The following is a 25,487-nucleotide window of genomic DNA, read 5'->3' as shown; positions in this document are numbered from 1 at the left end:
TAGCCATGAAAGGTTTTTATTTTCCACTGCACCACTCTCTGGCTGCTTGAACCCGGCAGCTGTTTAGTCACCCCCATCAATGCTTGAATGGGGAGTTACAAAGAAAAATATGTTGGACTAATACAGTGGAGGAAATATCGGTCAGTCAAGGGGAATAAATATTTAAGAAAATGCATCAAAGCAATGGAATGAGAGTGAAAAGGGTTAATGCTTGTTTTTAGAGACCAACAAGACTTAACTTGTCATATGTTTGGCTCTATAGGAAAGAACAAAGGAAGATAAAGGCAAACACTTGTGACAAGAAAGGCGGTGTAAAATCGGAAGGGTGCCAGGTAGCACTAGTTTTGAGTTTCATGAAAAAGCAGGGCCATCTCAAACAGTCAGATGCCCATGAAATGTTATTTTTGGACACCACTTCAGAACTGACTTGGAGGGAAGTGTGACATTTACTGAGTCACCTCCACCACTTCCTGCAACACCTGGAGCTTACTTCAAGGGCTCTCATTTAGATACTGAGAACTTGCTCACTGTTCAGGCTGAAAATAACACCATTTACTTTCATTTTTTTTTCTGCAAAGCTCTGCTGAAAGCATGATCTGTGATGCAACAGCCTCCGGTGCAGCTCCAGTCCCAATGTGCAGTTCACATGGCACGATGAAAGGGCAATTTAAAAGTTGTCAGTCATCTGCTACTTCTCCCAGGTGGTAATCAGCAACACGTAGCTGCTTTCTCCTTGGATCCAGTAACCAGCGATAAGACTTTCTTTTTCCGAGCCACCCGAACCATGCTGCATCCTGAACACTAATGGAGCTTTTCGCCGTTCCCTCTGACTGCACCAGTAAGCTGTGGCCTCCTCAGCCTCAAACACACGCCATAGCGGCTGCAGCATGAACTGAATAATTCCGAAGGACCGCTCTGAATCTCTGCCTTTGTGAAGAGTCATCTGGGGCTCCCACGTGCCTGCCTGCTCCTGCCAGAGCCCTCCGGGGGTCAGGAGGCACAGCCCTGAAGCGCAAGCAACTTCAGAGAAAAGGAGTTGAAAAGGAAAGCTAAATCTAGTTAAAAAACAAGAAACCTACCAAACGCACACAAATATTTCTTTAGTTTCATATTTAATTTATTTTTACATATTTCTTCTGGTTTTAAATATTTCCCTTGCTGAGGATGTAAAACTCTGATGAATTCATAGTGTATAAAACCATTTAGGCTTTAACCCCACCTGTTTTGTTATATAGTCTATTAATAAGGACATAGAAAGGACAGATTTTCCACCTTGGTATTACAGAATTTACACAACATTTCACATCCAATCCAAAAACATTCGTGGTGTTTCTTTTAAAAGCCAAAGCTGGGTAAAGAACATTTTGGCCTTACGAAGACAAAACCTGTCATTAAAAGCCGTTATGGTCGCAAAGGATCAGCAACTTAAAGCCAAGTGTCTTTGTTGGCAGCGCATCCATTAAAACAACTGCTCGTACAGGATATGACATGTCAATGTTTAGTCTGTGCAAACAAAAGAAAAAAGAAAAAAAAGCCTCAAATACTAACTTTTGGTGAACAGCTGAGAGCTTTTTTTTTCATGCAGAAATGTCAAAGGTGAAAAAGCAACCAGGGTTGTTTTCTGTTAGAAATGTCTCCTCCTGCATCACTCTGGCCTGTGAGAGCCATCCAGAAGGACCACGGAAGTGCTAGGAAAGGATGAAAAACATTCCTTTCTTATGAAATATTATGAAATACACCATTTTCTCAGGGGCCTTTCCACTTCAGAGTCAGGCGGGAGTAAAAGTGCAAAGCTGTGTGAAGAGAGCTGTGAAACCATGTTGCTCGGGCCGTGCATTTTGACGGCATGACCCCCGAGACCCGCTGAGCAGCAGCTCTGCAGCATGGCAGTGTGACGGGAGAGTAGCGCTCGCTGAGCAAAGAGCAAACCCGCTAGTGCAGAGACTGTGTCGATGCTCTGGTTGCTCCGGTGCTTGGGGAAGACTATAAATTTAAGAGGAGAGTTCATTTGTTTTCAATCTCTCCTTGGTTTCTCTAGTCTGCGATATTGACCAAAAGGCACAGAAAAATGTAATGTGGACAATAAACTGCCTATTAAAAAAAAAAAAAACCTGCTGCATTAAGCCTCCAGGGCTTTGAAGGTTTCACATAGGTATATGACTGGACATTCAGCTCTGAAAAATGAGGCTGGGCAGGGTAAAACAAAATGATCTTCTTTCCAACTGGACGTATTTTACAGCCTGTCAGTCTGCCATGTTAAATGAAAGAGAGGAAAGACCAGTTGTGACGTGTACCCAAGCTGAGATTTTCTGATCAACCCTTTTTTTCCTCTTTCTACTGGTAAACCTGGGGATTTTGTTAGCCAGCCTTTGAAAAGCCAGTGCAGGCTGAGGCTGGTTATGAACAAAAACAAGGAGAGGGCTGTTGTGGACAACCGTGCTTCCTTTCTTGTGGGACTTGTCAGAAGAAGAGGCATGCTGCATTTTTACTGTAAGGGGAGATTAATCATCTAGAAGATGCAAACACAAGAGAAAAGAAATAGGGAAGCTGAGATGGTTCCAGGTGCGTGTCCACCCAGCCCCTCTCCCAGCATCTGCCTGGCCTCGCGGGCAGGCTCAGCACCCGAAGGTCTCCAGGGCTCTGCAACATATGAAGCTGCAGGGGAACACCTGGGTGCCAGAGACAGGCACCTCCCACGCCACCGCCAAGGCAGCAAGATCCTGTGCACCACCACATTCTTCACAAAATTACAAAAAATGGTAATTTATAGCAAACCCTTCCCAATTAAACACCATAAAGCTCTGCAGTTCATCAAACTGATTAAACGAATCAAACTTGTTAAGAACAGTTTTATCAAAACATTTACATTTCTGCTGAGCAGAGATTCATGTGACTTTGAACTGCAAAGTACACAGGTTGCCATGAGAGGACTAAAAAGAGGATTAGGAACATTAACCATGTGAAAAATCAAGCCTCCCCCCGCCTCTCCCAGCATTCATTTAAACAAAGGCACTCCCCAGCCCATTAATTTCATCACCCTGTCGGGTACCTTCTACTTTCTGGAAAAGAGGCATTGCTTACCCGCAGCGAGAGGCCTTCCTGACACATGAGTCCAAAGGTGGGGACTTCACCTCCTGCATTACAAAACATCTCCAAGCCAAAGCGCTGCAAGAGGTCCTGGGAGAGCAGCGCCCCTCGCCCAACCCATGGTGTATCCCCATGGCACGTGTCCAGGTAAAACAATGGCCTCATCTCTCAGGTCTGAGAGCGCCTATAGAAGAAACACGTCTGTAAGAGTACACAACACAAACATTTCCATAGCTCTCTGGAAGACTAAAGTGACTCAGCAGGGGATTTTTTCCTTTTATAAAGTTGCTCAGCTTCAGTCCCTGCAGAGGTAGGTCCAATAAAGGCCTTAGATGCCTAACTTCTTACTATAGTCACTCAAACCTCCTCTTCAGCTGTTGCCCAGCCGTGGAGAGTTGTACTGCTGAGAGGCACTTAAACTTCCTCCAGCATCCTACATCCTTCAGAAAAGAGCTGAGCAGGTTGGTGGTGAGGTCCTGTTTACCTGTGCCACATCAGGACCCACCAGCAATGTGTCCCCCCAGAGCCTCGCTTGATGGCCCTGAGCTGGGAGCAGACAGAACTGTAATGGCCAGCCACAGGCTGAGCTAGCATTGGGGGTTTCCTCTGAGCTTATGGGGAGAGGCACCCTCCCAAAGCACTCCACACCTATTTCAGGATAAATAACCTGTGGTGGTGGCTGACTCTCTGCTCACTGCAGAGCAAGCCACGATGGAGGGACTTACACTGAACGCTCCCTTCTGGACAGCTCAAATACAGTTGTGTCCTCAAATATTCCCAGCAAGATAAACAACGACTGGATAACAAACCATGGCGAGGAACAGGGTGCCTAACCGCAACAGCAGCAGGCATGTCTGCTTGCCGAAACGGCAGCCGTCACAGCTAGTTAGCCCACACGCACGCAGAAGGCAGGTTAGTGTGGGCTTCAGATCCTTCTCTAATATTTAGCCCACCTCATTGACGGGTTTTCTTTGCTGCTGCCACATGCACTGCTATCCACGGCAGCTAGCTGGAATGTAGTACTGTGTCTGCCCGGCACTGCAGCCACAATAATGCCCCACTCACTGAGGATTTAAACAGTGAGAGCACACAAGCCCAGCTAAAAAGGCAGTGGGAATATGCCTTCCCCTTGCTCTCAAAGAGCATGTTCCAGGAGAAGATCTGCAGATTCAGCATTTTGCAGTGAGTTCTGCTAAGGCAAAGACAAACTTGGCATCAGTGCTACATCTTCCGTGCCATATGCTTTATTCATCTGAGAGTTGTTTTTCCTGCAGGGGAGGGTGGATTGGCAGGTATGGAAAGAAATTCATTAAAATTACTTTGGTCGATTCTTTGTGCTGGCCACCATCTCCATTTTGATTTTTATTTCTCATGCCCATAACAATCCTGAAACAAATTCATCCTCTCTTGGGAGCACAAAAAATACTCAGGAAAGGAGTGTCTGAAAGGCCGTGCTCCTTGGATAGGCCTGTAAAGGTTACAAGTTGTGGCTGGAATATTTCTAAGGACAGTGGTAGAAACCAAGAGGCTGATAATAAAAGTAACACGTGTTATGAAATCAAATATACTGACATATCACGCAACAACCTGGGTATTGGTAAAGGTACCTTATCTGCTTACGTGCAAGTCACTTGCCTGGTTTTGCAATGACAGGTTTCTCGGAGGATGCTTGTACTGAGCTACCTATTCCATTTTTCACTGCTTGTCAGATAAATGGCAGCCTTTTTAATGGACAGACAGACATTTGATTATTTTAGGTTCAGGGATTCTGGCCAATTCCTTCCCAAAAGCGGCTGGGGTTGAATAGCCAAAGAAAATTTATGCACTTAAACTTAATGGGACTTAAACACTGCAAGTAATGACACAGAAATGGACAGAAGCCTGAGGGGTAGCAGAAATCTCCAAGACAAGGACTTTTCTGCTCAGAGAAACTGCCAGCAGCTCCTGATAGCAGCCATTATGAATGTATTTGCATGTTCTGCTCTTTAAATGTATGTATTATTTTCAGTTAAATAGAAGCCTGCCTTCATTCTCAGAGCCCTGTGATCTTTCTGTACGAAATGGTTTCCAGGTCTCTCCATGGGCCATAGCTAGTTTTTATTTACCCATACAAAACAAAGCTTTGAAGGGTTCAGACCTCAAAAGGAGAAAAATTAACCCGGCAGCCACAGGCAAACAGGGTGGGACATTTGGCTCCCACAGTTTTGGAGAAGCTTCCAGCTCACCGCCATTTTCATGCAATGGTACCGGGGAGCTACCCGGACAAAACCCTTTGCCTCTCTCCTTTCCTTCACTGTGAGGTTAGGTCCAAAACCCACCTTATTTCCACCTCTAATGCCTGCAGGGCAGAAACAGTCAAAAAGATTTCTTAAGAAAAATGAAATCTTCATAGACATCCTAGCAAATGCTCTTCAGGTAGCTCATGTTTCACAGGCTGGGCTTAGGTGTCATTTGCAGGCTAGATTGAAATTGACTCCTTTCATGTCCTAATGCACTTTGAATATAAAAATGAAGCATTGCCTGCACATACAAAGTGCACATATCATTCCAAAGCTTTTACTTGTGCAAACAATCAGCTTTTAAGACCTCTGCCTGAGTTTTGGCAGAATGCATTAGTGCCCAGAATAACCAAGGGCTGGATCGAGACAGCTCTGGCCCATCCTTCTCCAGAAGAGTCTTGCTCACCATTTTAATGCCCCTTCCTTTCCACGTAACCAAACTGCCCCTGTGAGCCTGCCCAGTCCCCAGGGAGTGCACAGTGCACCTGTGAACGGAAAGGAATTGTTTCACAGGCTGAAGGATTATGAACCTGAAAACCTTTTCTTTTTTTTTTTTTTTTAAAAGGGTCATTTTGGATTTAATAATGAGGAAGGGAAGAGTGCATGGGCTTTGGTTTCTTGCTAGGATTTCAAGCTGATAAAATATGTTTCTGAGATGGGGGCGTGCAAAGGAAAACTGCATCTAACAGCTCCTGCGTGGGACATGCGCAGCGTAACGAATATTTGGGAAAATAATCTGCGGCAGCTGCTGAAAAGGGGCTAATACGGGGATAAGAGTGAGTAGCAAACTGGATGTTGGTTTATAAAATAAGAGGGCCTGATTTTGACCTGCGGAGAGGTGAAGAGCATCATATAATAGAGCAGAAGGAAGATGGATTCTCTCTGCAGCATGCTGCTGGGACTGAGCTGTCCTCTAAACAGAGAAAGCAACAGCAGGCACTCGTGTGCCAAAGAGATGTTGGCATATTGAAAAGAATTCAGTAATGAACAACAATCAAATAACTAAAGAGAAGATTAAATAACTAAATAGTACAGTTCGGGTAAATAAATCCCTGAAAGGGAGATAAAATCATTTGAAGGTGTCAACATCAAGGAGAGAGTGCTGTTTACACAGCTCTAGGTGAAGCGTAACGAGAAAGGAAAATACCTCTTCCTGCAGGAGAGGAAAATGCAGGCTAGCAGTAAGAGCTGCCAGCCCCCCGCCACTACCTTCCACAGCCCCCCCAACCCCCTACCAAAACCTCTGTCAGTGTAGAGGCAACACGCCACATATGCCATGTGCGCCACACACCAGCAGGGTCGGGGCCAGCATCCCCGTCCTCCTGCACCTCCTTCTCCCTCACAGGGAAAGAGAAATCTGACGCGTTTCTTGTCACACTTTACCATCACTGAAATACCATTTCTCCTCAGCATTTGATTCAACAGCAAACCACAAAGTAACCAGTAAGTCTGCAAAACAGCAAGTCCAACCCTGGAGCCTGAAAATGCTGTATTACAAACGCATATCAGTATTCGCCCGTAGCAATCGGCTAACCGAAAGCGTAAGGGCAGGATTTCATGCGTACACGTTCATCTTTTCTGGTGAGGCCATCCAGAGAGCCAAAGTTTCTCATTTCCCCCTGTGAGCGCTGTCTGGAGTAAAAGTTGCTTAACACTTCCCATTAATAACTGCTTTCCGCTACGCACAGCTTTGCCAAAACTCAGCTGCTCGAGCTCAAATACTCTGTTCTGGATGTCTGCCTCGGGCAGAGTCTTTTGGTAATTTTTAGCTAAAATAATTCAACTGTCTCCTAGAATAAGATTAGCAAGATATATGTTAGCTTGCCCTGTTCAAATTGAGAGATTAAGCACCTCTGTCTTCCGAGGCTGGGACTGATACTCAGCGAGGGAAGAGGGATGTGCCTTTGCAAGGATCCTAAGTTTTCCCACCTGTGGTCAAGCTACAAGCTATACAAAACTTCATTCTGCATGTGCCCAGTGGGGGCTTTTTCGAGTTTGGCAGGTAATTTATCTGAGGACTCCATCTGTTTTGGTCTCCCTGCAGGCCAGGGGTGCAGACACTGGCTGCTGTCACCATCGCCGAGAGCTGGTGTCTGCTGTGGCATGAAGGTGGAGCAGTGACCTTCTCATCCCGCACAGATGCAACGAGGCAGGACGAGGACCCTTCCCCACACAGCCTCCACTCACCTGCAGAAAACCATCCACCCTGGGCATTAAAAGACGTAGAGTTGTTGTGGGGAAAAAAAAAATATTTACGTATGCATTTGATCCTGCAGCTAAAAGCAACGCTATCACAATGCCCATGCAGATGGGAGCTGCGCTCAGGTGGCAAGGGCAGCGTTAAGCATTTCTAACTGCCGAGTGCTTGACCCTACAAACTTCCCATACTTTCAAATGACATTGAGTTTGTGTCATTTCCTTGATTTGCAGATGGCAAACTGAAACAAAAATGCAGGAATCCCATCATGCAGCATCACACCAGCCACCGCATGACTCACCGGCAGGACTGGCTCCTATTCTTAGATGTTAATTCCATCATGCTTGAAAAGCAGAATAATTGGGAATACTGATAGCCCTTCAACCTCTGCTGAGGAAGCATGCAGGAATGAGTCACAGCCTGTGCCAATGGCTTCCCCAAATATTTGCTGACAACAGACAACTACTGAGCAGCAGAAAGCCCTGAGTCTGCTGTATCCCAGGTTCTGCAGGAGCTATATTCTGGTGGGGACAGATACTCCCAAACCTGACTCCTCGTGCTCCTCCTGGTCCTTCCAGCCTGTCTTCTGCCTTGGTCCTGCTCCCACGTCCAGCTCCACATCTGACACCAGTCCTCCCCTCCAGACAGGGGGGTCCTCAGCCTTTGCACTGCAGAAGGGCTCCCTCCCTCCCTCCCTCAGCCAGGCCCTAGCCCTAGTCAACAGGAGCCTTCCTGCGTGTTTACCTAAGTATCAGCAAAGGAGCACATCCAAGAGCATCTCTGGGCTCTGGTCCCCAGCACCACAGTGACCCTGCCAGCACAGAAAAACAATTTCAAAGTGCTGCTGCTCTGCACCTGCAGCAGGAGGCTGCAGCGTGCCTGCTGCACTCTCATCTGTGATTTAGCCGCCAGACTTGAACAAGTCTCCACTGAGCAAGTGCCTTCAGAGAATTCAGCTTCTAACTCTTAAGAAGTTTCTGTTGAGTGTCTGAGATCTGAGGCTTTGTTTTCCTAAGGTTTCTTAGTTCAACTTTTTTTTTCCCCCCATGAAGAACAACCAAAGGCACATTCCTGATATCTGCCAAATTTCAAGCCTCTCCTCCAAAGGCAGAAAGTGCTCGAGTTTCTCAACAGATCACTTTAAGAACATGTTCAAATAGGAATAAAAAAAAATTTTCTCTTGTCTCTTTCTTGTAAGCAAGCAAAAACATTTCTGCTGAAGCTTCCCAAATACATTCAGCCTGAGACAGATACCCAGCACAGAAAAGAACAGCTAAGTGGTAAACGATTAAAGTTTTCAGGGGGTTACAGGCCAGCTAAACATTTGGTATCATCAGAAATGCTGGATAGCTTTAAAAACAGACAGAGGCACCAAAGTCATCAATTACATGTAATTTAAACTGAGATTCTGCTGAGTCAGGATTCTACTGAACAGAAAATGCATGAGTGTGATGGTAAATTCCCCAAATTTGGGACTGCTTTTGTACTTTCTAAGACAACTGTGGTGAAAGCACTGGTTACCTTTGCAGGTGCCGGTGCTTTGCCACAAGTTGCCTAGGCAGAGACCGTTTGGGGTCTAGACAAGCTCGGTGAGCGGCTCTCCCCAGGACCTCTGCTGGCTCCCCATGAGCCTGCTTTGGGACCCAGAGCCGTATCTCCACACCTCCCCAGCGCTCAGGGGCCTCCGGGCAAGGCTACTTGTCCTGGGAGGAGACCAGGGGGTGCAGGTGTCAAGCAGACATGCCGCCTTGCTTGGCACTCGGCTGGGAGCCAGACACAGAGTGCTGCCAAGCTGGGCAGGGGAGCAAGGGCCCCAGCTTCTCGGATTTACTGTGTATTTGTGAATTATTTAGAGCCTGGAGTAATGGGCACCTTAGAAAACCCTCAGAAAAGTGTGCTGCCAAATGGAGGGAAAGCTGTGGGTTGTTGTTATTTTGGATCAGGCCAGGAAGGTCGCATCACTTCACAATGATGCTATGGCACAACTAACCAAACCGAGCCTCACCCCATCTCTCAGGCTTGTCACTCTGCTCAGCATTTCCACCCCCCGCTGGCTCTCTTCATCATGTCATCACCCTAAAAACAGATCCTACACACACACACGGTGCTCGTGCCTGCCCTGCAGCCTATGCCACCCTTCTGGCGGTGCCTGCCAGGCCAGTGCAGCAGCTCTCCCTGCACGGGGCTATCCCGCCACCACTCGCCACGGCACCATGCCCACATCAGGCCACTCTTGCTCAGGAAGCATCTGCGTGGCATGCGCGGTCCTCTGCCACCTCATTTTCCAAGCACAGGCAAAGCCTCTTCCTCGTTTGTGCAGACTCGAGCAGGAGGCAGGTAGCTGATCCGCAGGCAGACAGGCTCAGCCCGTCCTTCCTTCCTTCCTCTCACCTCCTGCCTTTTTCCGAGGATACTCCCAGCACGCGTGCACCTCCAGCGGAGTCACGGCACCTGCCGAAACACCTCTCTCGCTGCTCCAGGGATGGCTTCGCCTGTGACTTACAAGCAGGCGTCGACGTTTCACAGTGCTGCTCATCAAACTACCATGATGCCTGGTCCTTACAAATGGGAACCCACTTACTAATTTTTGCTGACAGCAACAGAAAGGAATAGAGGTGGGATTGCAGGGGGAAGAGAGATGTGTTTTTCATTTTTGTGCTTTTGATTTTGCATGGGCAATACAGAAAAGCTGCCTCTTCCCAGAGAAGACTGTGCAGCTACTGCTGGGCAGCGAGGGGGTGAGCAAGAGGGCCCGTGAGCCCAGCAGTGCAGCACATGGTGCTGTGGCATTGCTCCATGCAGGGAACCCATGCACAAGTTTTCACGTGAATAATTAAAACCCAAGCTTCCTCACCCTTCTCCACTGTCAAAGCCCTCCCTGTGTTTCCTCTATAATTCCTTTTTCCGCTCTCTCACTTCTTCGCACTCCCATTTTACAGATATTTTCATTCCTTTGGCAGGGAGCATCCCTAAGCTGAGATGATGAGTTTATAAGGCAGAGGGGCTCCAGCAAATGCCTCGCGAAGCCCAGCCAGTGGCCCCCGGCCCCCTTCCTCCCCTCCTCAAAGTTCACACGGTTTAGTATGCAAGCTTCCTGCCGCCTGCCCAGCCAGCTCGCTATTCACAGGCAAACTGCGCTCCTCCGCTTGGCTCCCGAAGAAGAATAAGTATAAAAAGCCCTGAAAGTCTTGCTGCTGAGCCAGCAGGAAACTCAAACTGCTCTGAGCATGGGAACCAAGAGAATCGCTGTGGCTAGCACAACAGGTATTGTTTGGGAGGAAATCCCAGCAGCAGACACAACTGCCTACGCACACACATTTATATTTTTTATATATATATGTATGTATATGCTTAGTAAGGGTTTGGAAAAGGGGAAGGTTGGGTAAGTGTACAAGGAGGGAAGAACAGATTAGCAATTATATCCAAGAAAGAATAAGAGAGCTGCTCAGCCAAGCTAAACAGCTGTTTTACTAGCCAAGTAACTGACCCGTTTGCCACACATTTGAACCGTGGTGGGACCTCAGGGTTAAGCGATGTCTCTGGGCTTGGTCTCTTGACCTTGGTCTCTTGACAGGTCTTTCTGTGTGCCTGGTTTTGTTTGCATCAGGAGTGAGTTTATGAGGCAAATCTCCTGTTTGTCCCACTTGCCATACTTCGATTTACATCAGGGAGCAATTTTTTAACTGGATTCCCTTTCAGTGAAAGGAAACTAGGAGATGGACTCCAGGAGCTCCAACCACTAATAAGAACCAGAATGGAGGCAGGCTGATGTAAATCCCGTGACATATCAAGTCTTTGGCACCAAACAGCCACCTCTATGGATCTCCTCCCACTGCACCACACCAACTGCTAACATAGGCACAGCCTATCTGCAAATATGGTAAATTTGAGTGCAAAAAAAGAGAAGGAAGAAGAAAAAGCTTGAATCATGCAACTTCTTTTTTCACCAAAAAAAGAATAAAAGCTGAGGTAAAGCAGCTCACAAGCCCCACATTCACAAGGAGTCATAACATTTGAGTTTGACAAAACTATGGTGTCTAGAAGTATTTGAATTACATGTCTCACAGTCTTTCTTGATAGAGATGCTATAAAGAAAAAAACCTGAGAATGACAGGTCATCCCACCCAACGCAGCATCCCTTACAACCATTTCAAGGAACAGCAGGTGTTAAAAACCCCAGATAAGAGACTGTGTGACCCCAAATCTTAGGACTATAAGGAGATTGCTAGAAGGGCATCACACATGCCTTGAAAAGCAAGAAAGCAAGCAGAAAAAAAGGGCCAAACTTCAAATCAACATGAACATATGCAAGTGACAGATCGTCCTTATGGGATTGATCTTTGACCCCCCAAATACTCCAGACTGAACAGCATTATGAGCACTACCAGCCAAAGGCCCAATATTTATGCATGGCCACATTTCTGAGCTGCCCTAAAGCTTTCTGCATTAGGATTTTACTCACTGCACAGAGAGAGGTCAGCTGGGAAAGTCAGGTCTGGACTGAGCCCCAACGTCCTCACATGGCTCCTTTTGGGGGAGAAGAGCGGAGTCAAGCTGGGGTTGTGTCCTGGCCCCACTCTAGTTGTAGGACCAGATGGGGGACCATCTGTGCAACCTAGGTCGTTCCTTTCATTTGGTTAGACAATTTTGGGGGCAGGAAACTTCAATGCACTGGCTTGTTTTGGATAAAGACCAAAAAGCAGTTTGGGAACCTGGCCGAAACAAGTTGATTCTCCAGAGTCTGTAACACCAGTGGAACATGTGGGTAAGAGCTTACCTCTGATATTAGCAGCTTTCCCATAACGGGGTTTTCCTGTGCTATATGGCAACTCTGGGGTACTCAGGACTTCTGCAGTGCTCCTACCTCTGAAAGTCCACTGCTGGGTCAGGAGCCTGTTGAGGGAGGGAGGATCTGCACTCTCACCTCCTGGGCCTCCAAAAGAAAAGCCCTCCAAAAATGAATGTATCTTAACACTGTGCTAACTGCCTTAATGACCCTGGCATGCAGTTGCTGAGCAGTGATGAAGGCCTGGTGGGTGAGCTCTCAGGAGCTGAGCAGTGGGAAAGGCAGCTGGTTTGTGCACAGATAACCTGGGATTTTCAGAGCAGCCACATGGAGTCAAGAATGGGAAATGCGACCAGTCCTTCACGGCAGAAGGGACAGAGTCACGTGCAGGAGATTTCAGTCGGGAGTGCGAAGCTCAGAGCTTCCCACCAGCACTCCTCCCTGCTACGGCCACCTGTAAGAAAACAAATCAGTGCCCCAGGGAGCAGCAGCCCCTCAGCCCCCCACAGCTGCCCAGCCTCCAGCCTGCAGGGTGGTGACATGAAGCAGAGGCACTCGCTCCTCTCCTCACCCGTCCCCACTCAAAGAGCACTCGGAGGAAAGGGAATTAAATTGCAGCACCGCATTCCTGCACAGCAGATGGGCTGCATCGTGGACTGCTCCTGCCCCAGGTAGAGTTGTATGCACACTGCACCACAGGCACAGATGCGTGGCTTCCCTTTGCACATGTGTAAGTGTATTCCTGGTCACAGAGAGCAAATAGCAGCCCAGAGCCTCCCAGGTCTCTGCAGGATGAGCAGAGAACAGCCTGTGCCACCGCGAGTGCAATGGTTGCTGTCATCCATGTTCTCTCACATGAAGCGTAGGGACTGAGGGAGCAGGACCTCTGCTGGGGCTGGAAAGAAGACCCAGCTCCCCAGAGCTCCGGAGCAGAGGGGAAGGGGTGAAACTCGCCCAGCAGCAGGCTGTGCAGGATCTCACACACAGCCTTGGCACTGCGCCTCAGTGTTGACCAGGAAAATTGGCCACCGTTGCCTGGAGCCCCATTCAGTCTCCCAGGTCCATTCAGCACATTGCTGGTGGGTGGACGGCCAGCGAGGCAGACACCCATTAACATACACCGTGAGCATTGCACAGCCAGTCCCTCACATTCACTACCTGCCGAGCGGGATATCCGTCAGTGCTTCAGGGAGAAAGGCCCTGCATGTTTGCCGGTGTTTGTTACAGGAGTCCAAAGAGGAGAACAAAACTGTGAAGCAAGACAATACTTCTAATTTGAAGGGGAACATTTCTTCCTCCATTAATTATTTCCCATGCTATTCCTGGCGGTGACCTTCACCAGGAAGCAAAAAAAATTCAGACTTGTTTTTATATCTTTTATCTGACTTCCTATACTAAAGCCTCTGGCTAGAATGAGTCATTTATATCAGGCATCACATTATATTATGCTGTATCAGTCCTGCTACCTGTCTTGTCTTCCTCAACATTAGGGTTTGTTAGCATTAAAACAGGCAATTTGCAGCTATATTTAAAGATTACCTGCTTCAGTGGCAGTGCCATAATACCTGTTTCATCTTTGGAAGTAATACTGTGAGGATTACATTTGAGACTGCTGCCTATCTGCCCCAGACTGAAGGGAAATTATCCTGGTTCTGTGCAGAGACATGTTTGCCTGTTGCAGAGCAGGCATGTCTTCTCCGACCGCTTACGATGAAATCCCTTATGTGCACTGCTGGCCGTTTACATACCCACTCACCCCTGTAGAGTTCCCTAGCATTATTTCTGCTCCTTCCATGCAACAGAGCTGCATGCTGAAATCACAGCCCCCGAGAGGCAGAGAGTGCCTCCTCTCTGGGTGGGGGGATGATCCTCATGGCTCCTTGCCAGCCATCACCCCAGTTTCCCCAGCCTGACAATTTAAAGGGTTGAGAACAAAATCCACCAGGGAAGTCTCAGAGACTTGTGCCCCTCCGAGAGGACTTCTCACAAGACGCAGTGGGCTGGTACTTGGTCTCTCATTTAATTCATGCTTGCTTTCTTCCTCTGCTTTATAAACACAGTGCTTGCAGAGCATCATCTTTTGCATGAAAGAGGCACTTGCAAGCAGGTTAGCTTCCAGACATTTCATTTTAATTTTAAAATGTGTGTTTGGATTGCGGCAATGGCCTAAGTCACCTGCCAGAACTGAAGCTGTACCATGCCAGGAGCTGTGTGAGTACCCAGGAAGGGCCCTAGCTGCTTACAGCCTAAAAGCGAAGCAGACAAAAGGTTAAAAGAAAAATGGTATATTAGAGGTTATAACATAATAACGTACCTGAAAAAGAGTTTGATCTTCATCCTACAGAATGCCACGGAATCCTAGTAAAAATGTAGACATCCCACAGAGACTGAACATTTTTGTCTCCCACAAAAAAGCTGTTGTTACATATCCCCCATTGCTGAAAGACCTCTGACCTGCAGTACGAGGATGAAACACATGCTGGCTTCTGGCCGTGCAGAGGACCTGTACTATCTTGGAGCCATGGCTCATGGCATCCCAGCTGGGCACTGCAGAACATCCAAACCTCTTCTTCTGTGCAAAACAGCATCACATACCTCCGTGTGAGGGCAACTAATTTAAGGCAAATTGCAACAAGTGTGACAAACAGCAGGAGGTAAGGAAGACTTAAGGGTACTTCATAATAGTATGTTTATTTTGCTGACATCCCCAGAAGAGGTCATCGTCTGGAAAGGGCAAAACATTTTCAACAGCCATTGCTCTTTGTAGAGCAGGTCTACTTGATTTTCCATGACATGGGAACCAATCACTGGGCTTGAGGTTGTATTGCAGGATTTTATTTTAAAAGAAGCCCAAGAGAGCCACTTTCAATATATATATTCAGGTCTCTAAATAAATAAACAAACAAAGAAGACACATGAAAATACACATGGTTTTTCTTTAAATTTACTGCTGCTTTCATTACACCATCAGAAATAGGCACAGAATATTTTCAGTGGCTTATTCTCATCCTGAAATAATAGGTATGCCTTAACATCCATTGCAAAACCATCTCTTGATACATGCAAGCTTTGTTGATAGAGGTCCTTTGTTGATAGGCCCTCCCAAGCAAGCTCTTATTCACAGGTATGCACCTTTTTTTAGTGGTGAATGAATCCTTTCAGAAATGCTAATATCAGCACTTATACAAGGTGGCCAATGTAAACAGTAACTGCTGGTTCATTATTCTTTTTGGATCCTTTGCCAATTTACAGATCTTCAGAGTTAGTGTTGAAACAGACAGTGTTTTCTTGGAAAAGAATTAAAATGCATTTCTGAACCAAAATCTACTGATGGGAATAAATGACATAACAACCCCAAGAAAGGGCTTCCCTGTGAACCTGACCAGTGTGAGAGGAGGAGAGACAGTAAGAAGATGGGGGTTTTGATACCTGGATCATATATCACTGCTTACACTCCCCCAGGAGATTAGTACTACCTCTGAAGGTAGCAGCCAAAAATATGCTTTGATGTATCTTTCATCCAAAGATATCTATATTGATAAATTATGTTTGTGCGGTTGAAGTACTGAATCAGATAGGGCTTTTGTTTCCCCTCTACCACAGCCTCTCGGTGTGTCCTTGGAGAAGTAACCGGAGTTCATGTGCCTCACCTGGGCCTCTCTCAGCCAAACAGAGGAGAGACCACTTTCCCACACAGCCGGCATGGAAGAAAGCTCTGTGCATCATGAGATGGACAGGTCCCACTACACTGAGTTCCCCTGAAACCAATGAAAACAAATTGACACTGGTCAGATTCAAGCTGCCTTAAAATTAATCATATGATTCATTAGGAAACTAATTCTTCAGTTCAGAAATTGCCAGCAACAATCTTCTCTTCTGGGCTTACAGATGGCCCACAGATGAGCCACATAAAGGACCATTTGAAAGGTTATGTTCACGTCATCACAAAGCAACCGGCTTTGCTTTGATTGCAAGGGAATTCGGCCAGTGGACTTTGTCTTGAAGAGGACTGCAGTCTTTCACATGATCCTTAGCACAGCCCAGCCATGGATGGGGTAAAGCCACAGGACAATCAACTCTGCCCTAGGACATTTGCCCCCATAAAGAGAAAATAGACTGGATGAAAACGGGAGTTGCCAGAAGACACTGTTGAGGGTAGCAATAGGATTCCAGAAGAAAAGCACTTCCTCAGATCACAGGGGACAATCATCTCTCATCACTTGCACTCTTCTTCCCTGCGTAACTAGGGACTGCTGGATTAAGCTGGGTGAGACAGGGGGGATGGAGGAGCAAGAAGCAATCTTTTTTTTGTAAGGGAACATGTATGGTAAATAACAGCTACAAAGGCTCCCTTGTGTATTGAAGACTTTATAATTTGGAGGTTTTCTTCCCAAAATCAGGCTTTAATGGGAAGCAAGTTTCACCCTTTCTAAAGGAATACACTACTATAAGCTTGTTAAGCTTGGAAAGTGCTTTTGGGAGCCCCTGGGATGAAAGGCGCTCTAGGAATGAAAGCTGATATTTACGATTATTGCTTGAAAGGAACAGGGAGGAACACTAATGTAAAATATGAATGGCTGCTGGTGCTAAAAAACGTATCATTGACTTGGTGCCAAAGAAGATAGTCCCAGCTCTCAAACCTGGATGACAAGGATTTAGGAGGCGCAAGAAGCGGAAAAGACTCCTGCAAATAATGGCAAAAGCCAACCTGATATGCAGGACAAATAGGTGTCTTGTGGGTTTTTCTTTGCTTCCTCCTAAAGTACAGGCCATATCATCTCTCTCACTCCAGCTCCAGCAGCCAAAACAGATGCCCATTAACCACAGTAAGTACTGCTGGTTTGTACTCCTCCTAAAGGAGGAACCTAAGGATCCCTTAGGACAGGAGGGGAGAAAAATATCCTTGGTAAGTGGTCAAACATTATGGATTGGCCTGAGTAGATTCATATCTTATCTCATTGAAAGGACTAAGAAGCAGAAGCACTCCAGGCTAATGTAAATCAAATCTCTTTATTCTAGAAAGCTATGAGAGATGAGAATCAGGCTAACAGGTTCTGCTCCTGCAAACACCCCCCTGCATACGCTCAGCTTGCATAAATATCTTCTGTTGATTTTTACACTGGGCATGGCCCCCTAATGTGGCACTCTACAGATCTTAGAGAGGACATTTTTCCACCCAGACCTAGTATTCAGGCGTCTTCACCTTAGTCTCCCAGTCTTCCACTTTTCTCTGAGAAGAGCTAAAAGTAAACCCTCTGAGAGAAAGAATTCTGCTTCTTCGCTTCTTCAAAAACAAGCTTGAAAGCGACTCTAGTGCGTAACAAACCTTCGCAGCGAAAACCCACAGGATCTCAAGAAGTGACTTTTTTTCTTTCAAATATAGCAGAGAACACAGCATGCAGCAGAGGCTGAACGCTAATACCATACACATTTAAATTAGATATAAGGTGCAATTATTTTTTTAATGAGCGTGATTAACCACTGCAATGAATTAACAAAAAGGGCTGCGTTCTTCAGTTCCTAGCCTCCAGATGAAGATGGGATACCTTTCAGAGGCATACTTCAAGCAGATGTAGGCTAGTGGGCTAGAAGAATTGGCCTGGCTTTAGGGACAGGGACTTCACCAGTTAGCACCCCACCCAGGCTAGCATCCCTCTGTGTCACTTGGGGCAAGCCTTGCAACCTCTGCAGGCCAGTCTCCCACTTTCTAATGTGGCTATGCCAGGCATCAGCCAGGAGAGCGCTGTGACCGTGCTCTCTGGGTTGCTGAAGGTCGAGCAGTGCCCTGGCCTCACCTCTGACTCTGGAGAGGCACCATTTCACCAGATCAACACTAACAGGACTGGTCTGTATGAATGGACCGTGCCCAGTGCTCAGCTGCTGGGCTGGTACGTTGTAAGGGGGCAAAGGTCCCCTCACAGCGTGTGCTGCTGGTGGTACCCCAGCTGGGGCTGGGGTGCAGAGCATGCTCCTGCAAGCTCCTCTCCATCAGCACCACTTCCTCTTCCTGGCACGGTCTAATGCTAATGGATCTGTATTAGGAACAACAGAAAGTACTTGGCCTTCTTTTTCCTTCCTTTCTTTTTTCCTCCCTTCAGCTATTTAGGCCAACTCTGGCTAATCACGCTTTCTAACTTACACTCTGTCACTGCCATGGCAACCGTTTCAACATGCAGTTCATAGACTACCTCTGAGATGTACAGCCCCTTTGAGAAACACGAATACCTTGATGCTTCAGGAGAGGCATTAAGAGAGGAGAACTATCATCTGCTACACTGACACATTTTTCTGCAGTCTTACCTCTGGCAGCATGAATCTCTTCTTTTAGCTCTGAATAGCTCATCGCTTGTTCTGTCCCCTTTCCCTCCCCCCAAAATAGGTTCTTTAAAAACTGACACAGATTTATGTAGATGAAAAAGAAAAGGTGTAGGAAGGGAAACGCATTTGGAAATTTCACTCTCTGGCATCTAAATTCACCCTGTCCTGTTACTGCTTCGAAGGAAATCCAGTATTGTTCTGTGTGTTTCTGTGGAAAAGGAGAAAGCTTTGGGGGCTTGCTTTCTGGTTTTCTCGAACCCCAGGAGAGAGGTGGCAGCTCAGGAGTAGGGTAGGTGCTGCTCATTCCTCCTTTGCAAAATGGCTCCTGTTCAGAAATGCGAACACTCTGCAACATGCAAAATCAGGTCTGCATTCGTCCAAGTGTAGAGAGCAAGATTTGAATGGTGCTGAAGAAAGATGCACCTGGAAACATGTAGATGCATTTTTCTGTAGGTGCATTTTCTGCACCTCCGAGGATCTTGCTCAAGATCTACTGTAACTAGGTTTGCTTTTGACTAGTCATGATGCCTGCCCCTGCCACCCGGCCGGCATAGGAAGGTGCTGCAGTGAGGTGCTGCACAGGTTTCTGCCGTGCTGGTTACAAATGGATCATTTATTCTGCTCACACTTAACACACTCTTTTCCCAGGCGCAGTCAGAGGCGAGGCTCTGACTGCCAGCACCACAGTACAAAAAAAAAAAAATCATTTTTTGTTTCTTTATGTAATTGTGGCTGCTCTTTGGAAGAACCTGATTCCATGTCTTGAATGTTTTATGTGTTTATTTGTGTAGGTTTCAAATACATCCTTGATAGTGGTGTCATGCTGATCCTTATCAGGTGTAATTACACTATCCGTTCCTTTCTTCCCACCTTTTTCTGTGTTTTTATCACTGTCCATTGTCAGCTGGCCAGTAGCGACAAACAAGACCTGCCCCCACCACTACCACCTACTTGCCATCAATAAGGAAAATGCTTCTGCTACTGACCAAGGGAGAGGAGAAATCCAGATGCACCCACAAGGAAGCAAATGTCAGCATGCCCAAAATAACCTGGGTGGAGCATTTGATTTCAGCCCCTCAATGCTAGCTGTAGGACAGCACCCTCAAACACAGTTCTTTGCACCAAAATTTTTCTCTAGAACAAAATCTGAGAGACAAGAGCCAGGAGTCCTTAAGGCAGGCAGATAAATCTGAGCCGGCAGGTAAATAATATATTGCAGTCACCTTTGCCCTGTTATTTTAATGCATGCACATGCAGACACGCGCAGTGTTTCATAAGCCCTGCATAGGCACTTCTCAATCTAGTATCATTTATATATACTATCTTCCACCGAAATCAAACCTCTGAAACTGCTGAAGTTAGGAAACATGTCGTGTGCTCAGAAAGAAACATCAAGTATAGTCTATCAAATCTCTGGGACTTCTTGACTGTGTATAGACTGCTTGGGGGGACCCAGATCCTCAGCTGTCCTGTCTAATCTGCAACCTAAAGTCAAGACAAAGGCTGGCAGGAGGAGAATATAGGACGCAATCGACGGCTTTTAGCCCACATATTTTAATGCTAATGCATTTCTCTAACTGTATAATAAGCATGGACAAAATTACAAAAGGCCTGTGAACTAGGAATGCCATCTTTATGGCATGTGTATACTATAGGCCCAACTCTTCACTGAATCAAATTTCTACAAACCACTGCAGCGAATTTGGACTTTCAACTGTACCACACCCCACTTCCCCAATGTATCCAATTCTGGCAGTCTCACCCCTACAAGAGTAGCTAAGGACGCACCCTCACCCCCATGTGAGAGAGGGCGCGAAGGGGCAAAGGCTAGAAATTAAGCTGGAAGAGTCTTGTCTTTCTTATATCACGCATTAGGTAACTTGCCTGACACCAGCTGGACTGGCAGCATCTAGAGCAGAAAATCAAGCCAGTGAATCCAGGGCACGAGTCGGGGAGCTTGAACATCCATCCCTACAGCTCTTAGTGCAGTCCTGGGTACAGCTGTGGCCCAGGCAAACCAGCGCTCTCCCAAACCACACTCTGGGAGTTAGCATGGGCCAGGACTGTTCCCAATAGGTAGCCTGTATCTGGCCACATGGTTTTGGAGGGCAAGAGTTTATCTGTCACACCATGGCCAGACAGTGTAACTCAGCCACAAAGCAGAGCGCAGCTCCTGCCCCTGCCCAGTTTATTAGCACAGACATAGCTACATGCCACCCAGGTCTGTGCCTTGGGCTTTGGCCACTGTACCTGCCAATGTACCTGCCTCTCTTTTGATCAGGAAACATCTCTGAGCCAGCCATGCAAGTCCTCTCCTCTGCTTTGTTCCCCTGCAACGTCAAACTGACTTCGTCTACAGGTGGCTTAAACCACCACATCTGACACTGAAGAGGCTGAGCAGAGCAGTGTTGATGCAGCCAGTGCCACCTCCCAGCTAGGAGCTGAACCTGTCCCCAGGAGCATCTCACCCTGCTTTGCTCCACCAGCCCAAAGCCCACCAGGTGAGCACCTGGGCGTACCTGAGTTGTAGATGGGGGGAAGATGGTGCCGTGGTTGTCTGCTTCTCCACTAGAAAGGCTTCATTTTGACTTCACACCCCAGAGCAGAAAAGGTGCCTCACTGGGCTGGCATCACAACAGCAGCAGTAGCAGCCCAACCCCTGGCACATGGCCTCCGCAGGATCCTCCTGTCCCAGCCTCAGGATGATGGCCCTCCTCTCACTGCTCCAGCGAAGGAGGGCCTCAGACTTGACCAAGGGGGTGCCACAGGCCAGCCAAGAACTTTAATTGCCCGACCAGGCAGTGCATGAAGACAGACTGGGCTCAAACCCAGGCTAAGCATATGCTACAGACGTACCCTCAGAGAGTCTGTGGCACGGCCATGAAATGAAGCTGGATGTCCTGAGGCCACTGGTCCTCCCTTCCTTAGCCTTGTATTCCTGTGAATATAAACCAAACCTTGCAATGGCAGAACAGTGGCATTCAGTTATTTTGTTTTCCTTTGATAAAAATGAAAAGACAAGGGTGCCTGCATAGCTGATCTGCTGCATTTTACCTCCTGCGCTCTCTGATAAAGAAACCCCCTGACCTTTGAGGAGGCTGCATTAGCAAGCACCCCACCTCAGAGGCAGCGCCCTCCATTCCTCCTCCACTGCCTGGGCAGCACAGCATCTTCTCTCCACTGTACCGAGCTGAGGAAAGCTGTCAGTTTACAGGCAGTGCAGAAACCTGCACTGTGCACTCTTCTCATCTCCTTTGGAATCCAGTGTTAGGCATTGTCTTGCTTTCCACTGGGATGTGAAAGAGGTTAGGAAGAAAGTTAAAGGATGTTTCTTATATCTACTTAGGAAACATTCAGGTCCTGTTACGTTCCAAGGGAGGGTACTGGCACAGGAGGGAGATCAGCACTGTTCCAACAAGGCAATTCCTATGTTCCCAAGCAGGTCAGGAGAGATTGCAGAGAAAAACAAACATTGCAAAAACCTTTTGCAATGCAAAACTGAACAAACAATTCCAAATTGTTTGAGTTAAAGCAGAGAAATTGCTTGAATGGGTTTTGAATGCTTTTCCTTCTTCCTAATAACGAGCATTTTCTTTTTTGCAAGCGTGCTCCTGGAATGAGAAGTCTCATAGTTTGGGGATATGTTCACCCTGGGAACATTCACGTGACCTTTCAGATCACATTCCTCCTATTTATAAGAGTATTAGTCATCCACTTAGAGAGCAGAACTAATACCATGTTTGTTAAATGACTAAATGTGCGCTATGAATAACCAGTGGTGGGTACTTAAAACCACAGTTACATCCAAGAGCACACAGAGAATCCATAGCTAGCACACACTTAGACAAAGCACAAATAACACTACTGCATGTAAAACACATTTGAAAGACAGTTTGAAGACAGTTCACTCACAGAAAGAAAGGGCTACATTCATCGGATAGATTATTTTCCAGAGGTAGTTCACCTGGTTATTTAGACATATAGGATAGCTGGCAAGAGTACATGACAGCTGAAGTCTTAAATTTGAAAGAAGTCCAGGCAGAGCTGTAAGACGAAGAGGATGGAGCACAACTCCGCTGGACCTTGGCCATTACACCACGCAGAAAATGTCAGGAGCACTGTACTACAAGTTTGCAACTTTGTCACTGACAAAACATGAGGTTTAGGAGCTCTGAGTAATGCCTAACTCGTTAACTAACAAGTTGCTCAACTTAGCTTCAGGGAAAGCACAACACAAGCCATGTGTGTTATTAGCCCCAACACGTTCGTGAGTCCCAGCCAACATGAGTACTTTCCATGCCTCAGATCTTGCCAGTGCCTCCAGCAAACTGCCACAAGCAGTATCAGTTCCCGGGTCAGGAAAAATGGTACTTCCCGGGTGCTGAGGGCTTCCCTGCTCTGCATGCAGCGCTTCGGGAAGCATCTAGCAGGATGAGATAGATGTAGTCAGTGCACTCAGATCATTTTGGTGAAACCACATGAGCGCACGTAGCTGGCAGGAGAAAATCTGGAGGAGAGGAGAGGAAGAGCGAAGGACAAAAAGGTGGGCAGAACAGGAAGAAGGAGGGTAGACAGTGGCATGAGAAATGAAGAGAGACAGCAGGCTATGTGCCTCTCTATAAAAGAAACACAGAAGCAGCCTGGACTGTGTGAGCTCCACATTTCTGACAGCAGGAAAAATGGAAGTGGGAACAGCAGTGCAAAGAATTTATGAGACTATTGAAGAATGATGTGCAAATTACATGCTGAAGCACAGACAATTAAAGGACTTTGACTCTGAATTCCCACCTGCCCCTCAGTATTAAAGTCCAATGATATGCTTCCACACTGCACAGGATGGCATGGGGGACACTGGGATGCCTGGCTGCACTACACTGTTGGCCAAACCCTCTTAGGGTGAGGATGGACATTACCAGCAGGAGGTGCCTGGCTGTAGTTACATGGCAGTGTCAGGGAGCTGCCCCCTGCCAGCAAGCCTCTCCAGCATCAGCATGACCAGAGCGCCACACCAGAGGCAGCAGCTGCAAGGTTAGGTGAGAAGGTGGCATCTAAAGGTGCAAACATCACTTCTTCGTGGCAGCCTCCATGAATGGCCCTGCCTGTGCAATACAGCGGATGTTTTGAATGGCAGAGCACAGGCAGTGAATCATTTTATAATCACTGCTGGTGTGTCCCAGCTTCAGTGTATCATCAAGCCTTCCTTTGGGTCAAGTAATCATTTGAGTCTGAATCATCACCACACAGGTTTCTCCTAGCGCAGGCTGGCATGGTCAGTGAGCAGAGCTAATTGAATGTGCTCTCCCCATTTCACCCATGATTCAGGAGGGCCTGCAAAGCTGGTGCTTGCAGCTTTGCTGTACAGACCCTGGCAGCACAGGCAGTTCCCACAGATCATGTAGCCTGCTGGGCCCTACACAAAAGTCAGGCAGCAAACTGTTAACCATGTAAGTTATCACTGTTTCCTTAAAAACTCCTCATGGGTCAAAGGGTTAGCACTTTCCCGAGCTAGAACAATGTCAGTAGCAAGCCAGGGCCTCCAAATCACAGAATAATTGAGGCTGGAAGGGACCTCAGGAGGTCACCTGGTCCAAGACTTCACTCAAAGCCAGGTCTGAATGCTCCCCTCCTCGTTCTCGGAGTCTGAGCCGCCAATACAGAGGAAACAAAAATCCTGTGCAAGCCAAGGGAGGGCTTGCGCTGGTGGGGCCCAGCTGAGATCAAACAGGTAAGGAGAGAGCATGAAGGGAAAAACCAGCAACATCACATAGTACCAGAGGGCCACAGGAGAGATGGAGTAAACTGAGGGAAAGACCAGCAAAACCAGTAGGGGATGCAGAGATATAGTGTGTTTGCTTCCTCTGCTGCCAAGACGGAGACAGGAAGGGTGCTGTGGGGGCATTTCTCCTTTCTCCCAGTTTGCTGCACGTGCACCAAAGCTCCTGCTGTGCAAAGGAGCCACCTCCTGACACAACAGAAGCAAAGTAAGAGCCAAGGTTGCCGCAGCTGGAAGAGGGAGCAGAGTCCTAACTCCACCCTGCCTGCACAGTCCTTCCTTCCCAGGTCTTGAGAGGGGTGGAGGGAAGGGGGCAACCCTCATTCCTCTCTAGGCCAGATGGGGGAAGGACTCACCAGGTCTCACCCCCACCCTGTCACTAATATCAAATAATAATAGTATTTAGCACTTCCATAATTACCTTTGCACTCTGGTATCACAGACACAGCTGAATTGGAAGTCATTAAGATCATTATAATGAGCTTCAGTGGATCCTTTCAATCGGAGGCATTATTTAGCCAGCCCTCATTTTCGTGGTTACATCTGAATAAGCACTCTGCATAGAGGTGAGGCTCACTGATGAGGCACTTTGGCATAAAGGCAGTCTCCTACTTGCAAAGGCAGAATAAGTGTCATTATGCATCATGTTTCACCAGACTTCAAAATGCCAAGGAAGGTAAGTCAGGTTATAGCTGACTCCACCTTCAACTTGTAAGAGCTGCAAAACTCTTCCCATGGACTGGCACTTCAGGAAGGTCTGCCATGACCCCCTACACATGGCAGCCATTTCTCAGCAGTGCCGTTCTGGAGGCCTTCAACGGTCAGTACAAGCAGCCATCACAAGCCCTCGCTGCAGACGTTGATTCAGCAAGGATTCATATTAAAGTGGAGGGGGCAGAAGGCCAGCAGCTCTGGGAGCATCTTGTACCAGGAACAGGAGAACCGTGCTGACCTAGTGAAGGTGCTGGCAAAGACCTGGGCTGCTGGTCTGAGCTTAGGCGGAGGGGCACGTAGATGTATGGCTGTGCTGGACTGGGTGGGCACTGC

At 47.3% G+C, this 25,487-nt stretch overlaps 1 long non-coding RNA gene across 2 annotated transcripts; it reads right to left on the bottom strand.

Annotated features, from left to right (window-relative positions):
• LOC142055461 (uncharacterized) lies at positions 1 to 25,182 on the bottom strand. 2 transcript variants are annotated; one of them, XR_012659935.1, is made up of 6 exons: positions 22,580 to 25,182; positions 21,187 to 21,605; positions 15,482 to 16,107; positions 12,341 to 15,235; positions 3,082 to 3,271; positions 1 to 2,509 (listed from the first exon to the last, which is right to left on the bottom strand). It is a non-coding gene; the product is annotated as an uncharacterized LOC142055461 (long non-coding RNA). The 2 variants fall into 2 exon arrangements; XR_012659934.1 differs by lacking the exon at positions 22,580 to 25,182 and having other exon boundaries at positions 21,187 to 22,564.
• Positions 25,183 to 25,487: the final 305 nt, after the last annotated feature.

Source organism: Phalacrocorax aristotelis, chromosome 3, assembly GCF_949628215.1.
Source record: "Phalacrocorax aristotelis chromosome 3, bGulAri2.1, whole genome shotgun sequence".
Lineage (NCBI taxonomy): Eukaryota > Metazoa > Chordata > Aves > Suliformes > Phalacrocoracidae > Phalacrocorax > Phalacrocorax aristotelis.
Note: the sequence above shows the minus strand (reverse complement) of the source record. Positions and strands in the feature narration are given on the sequence as shown.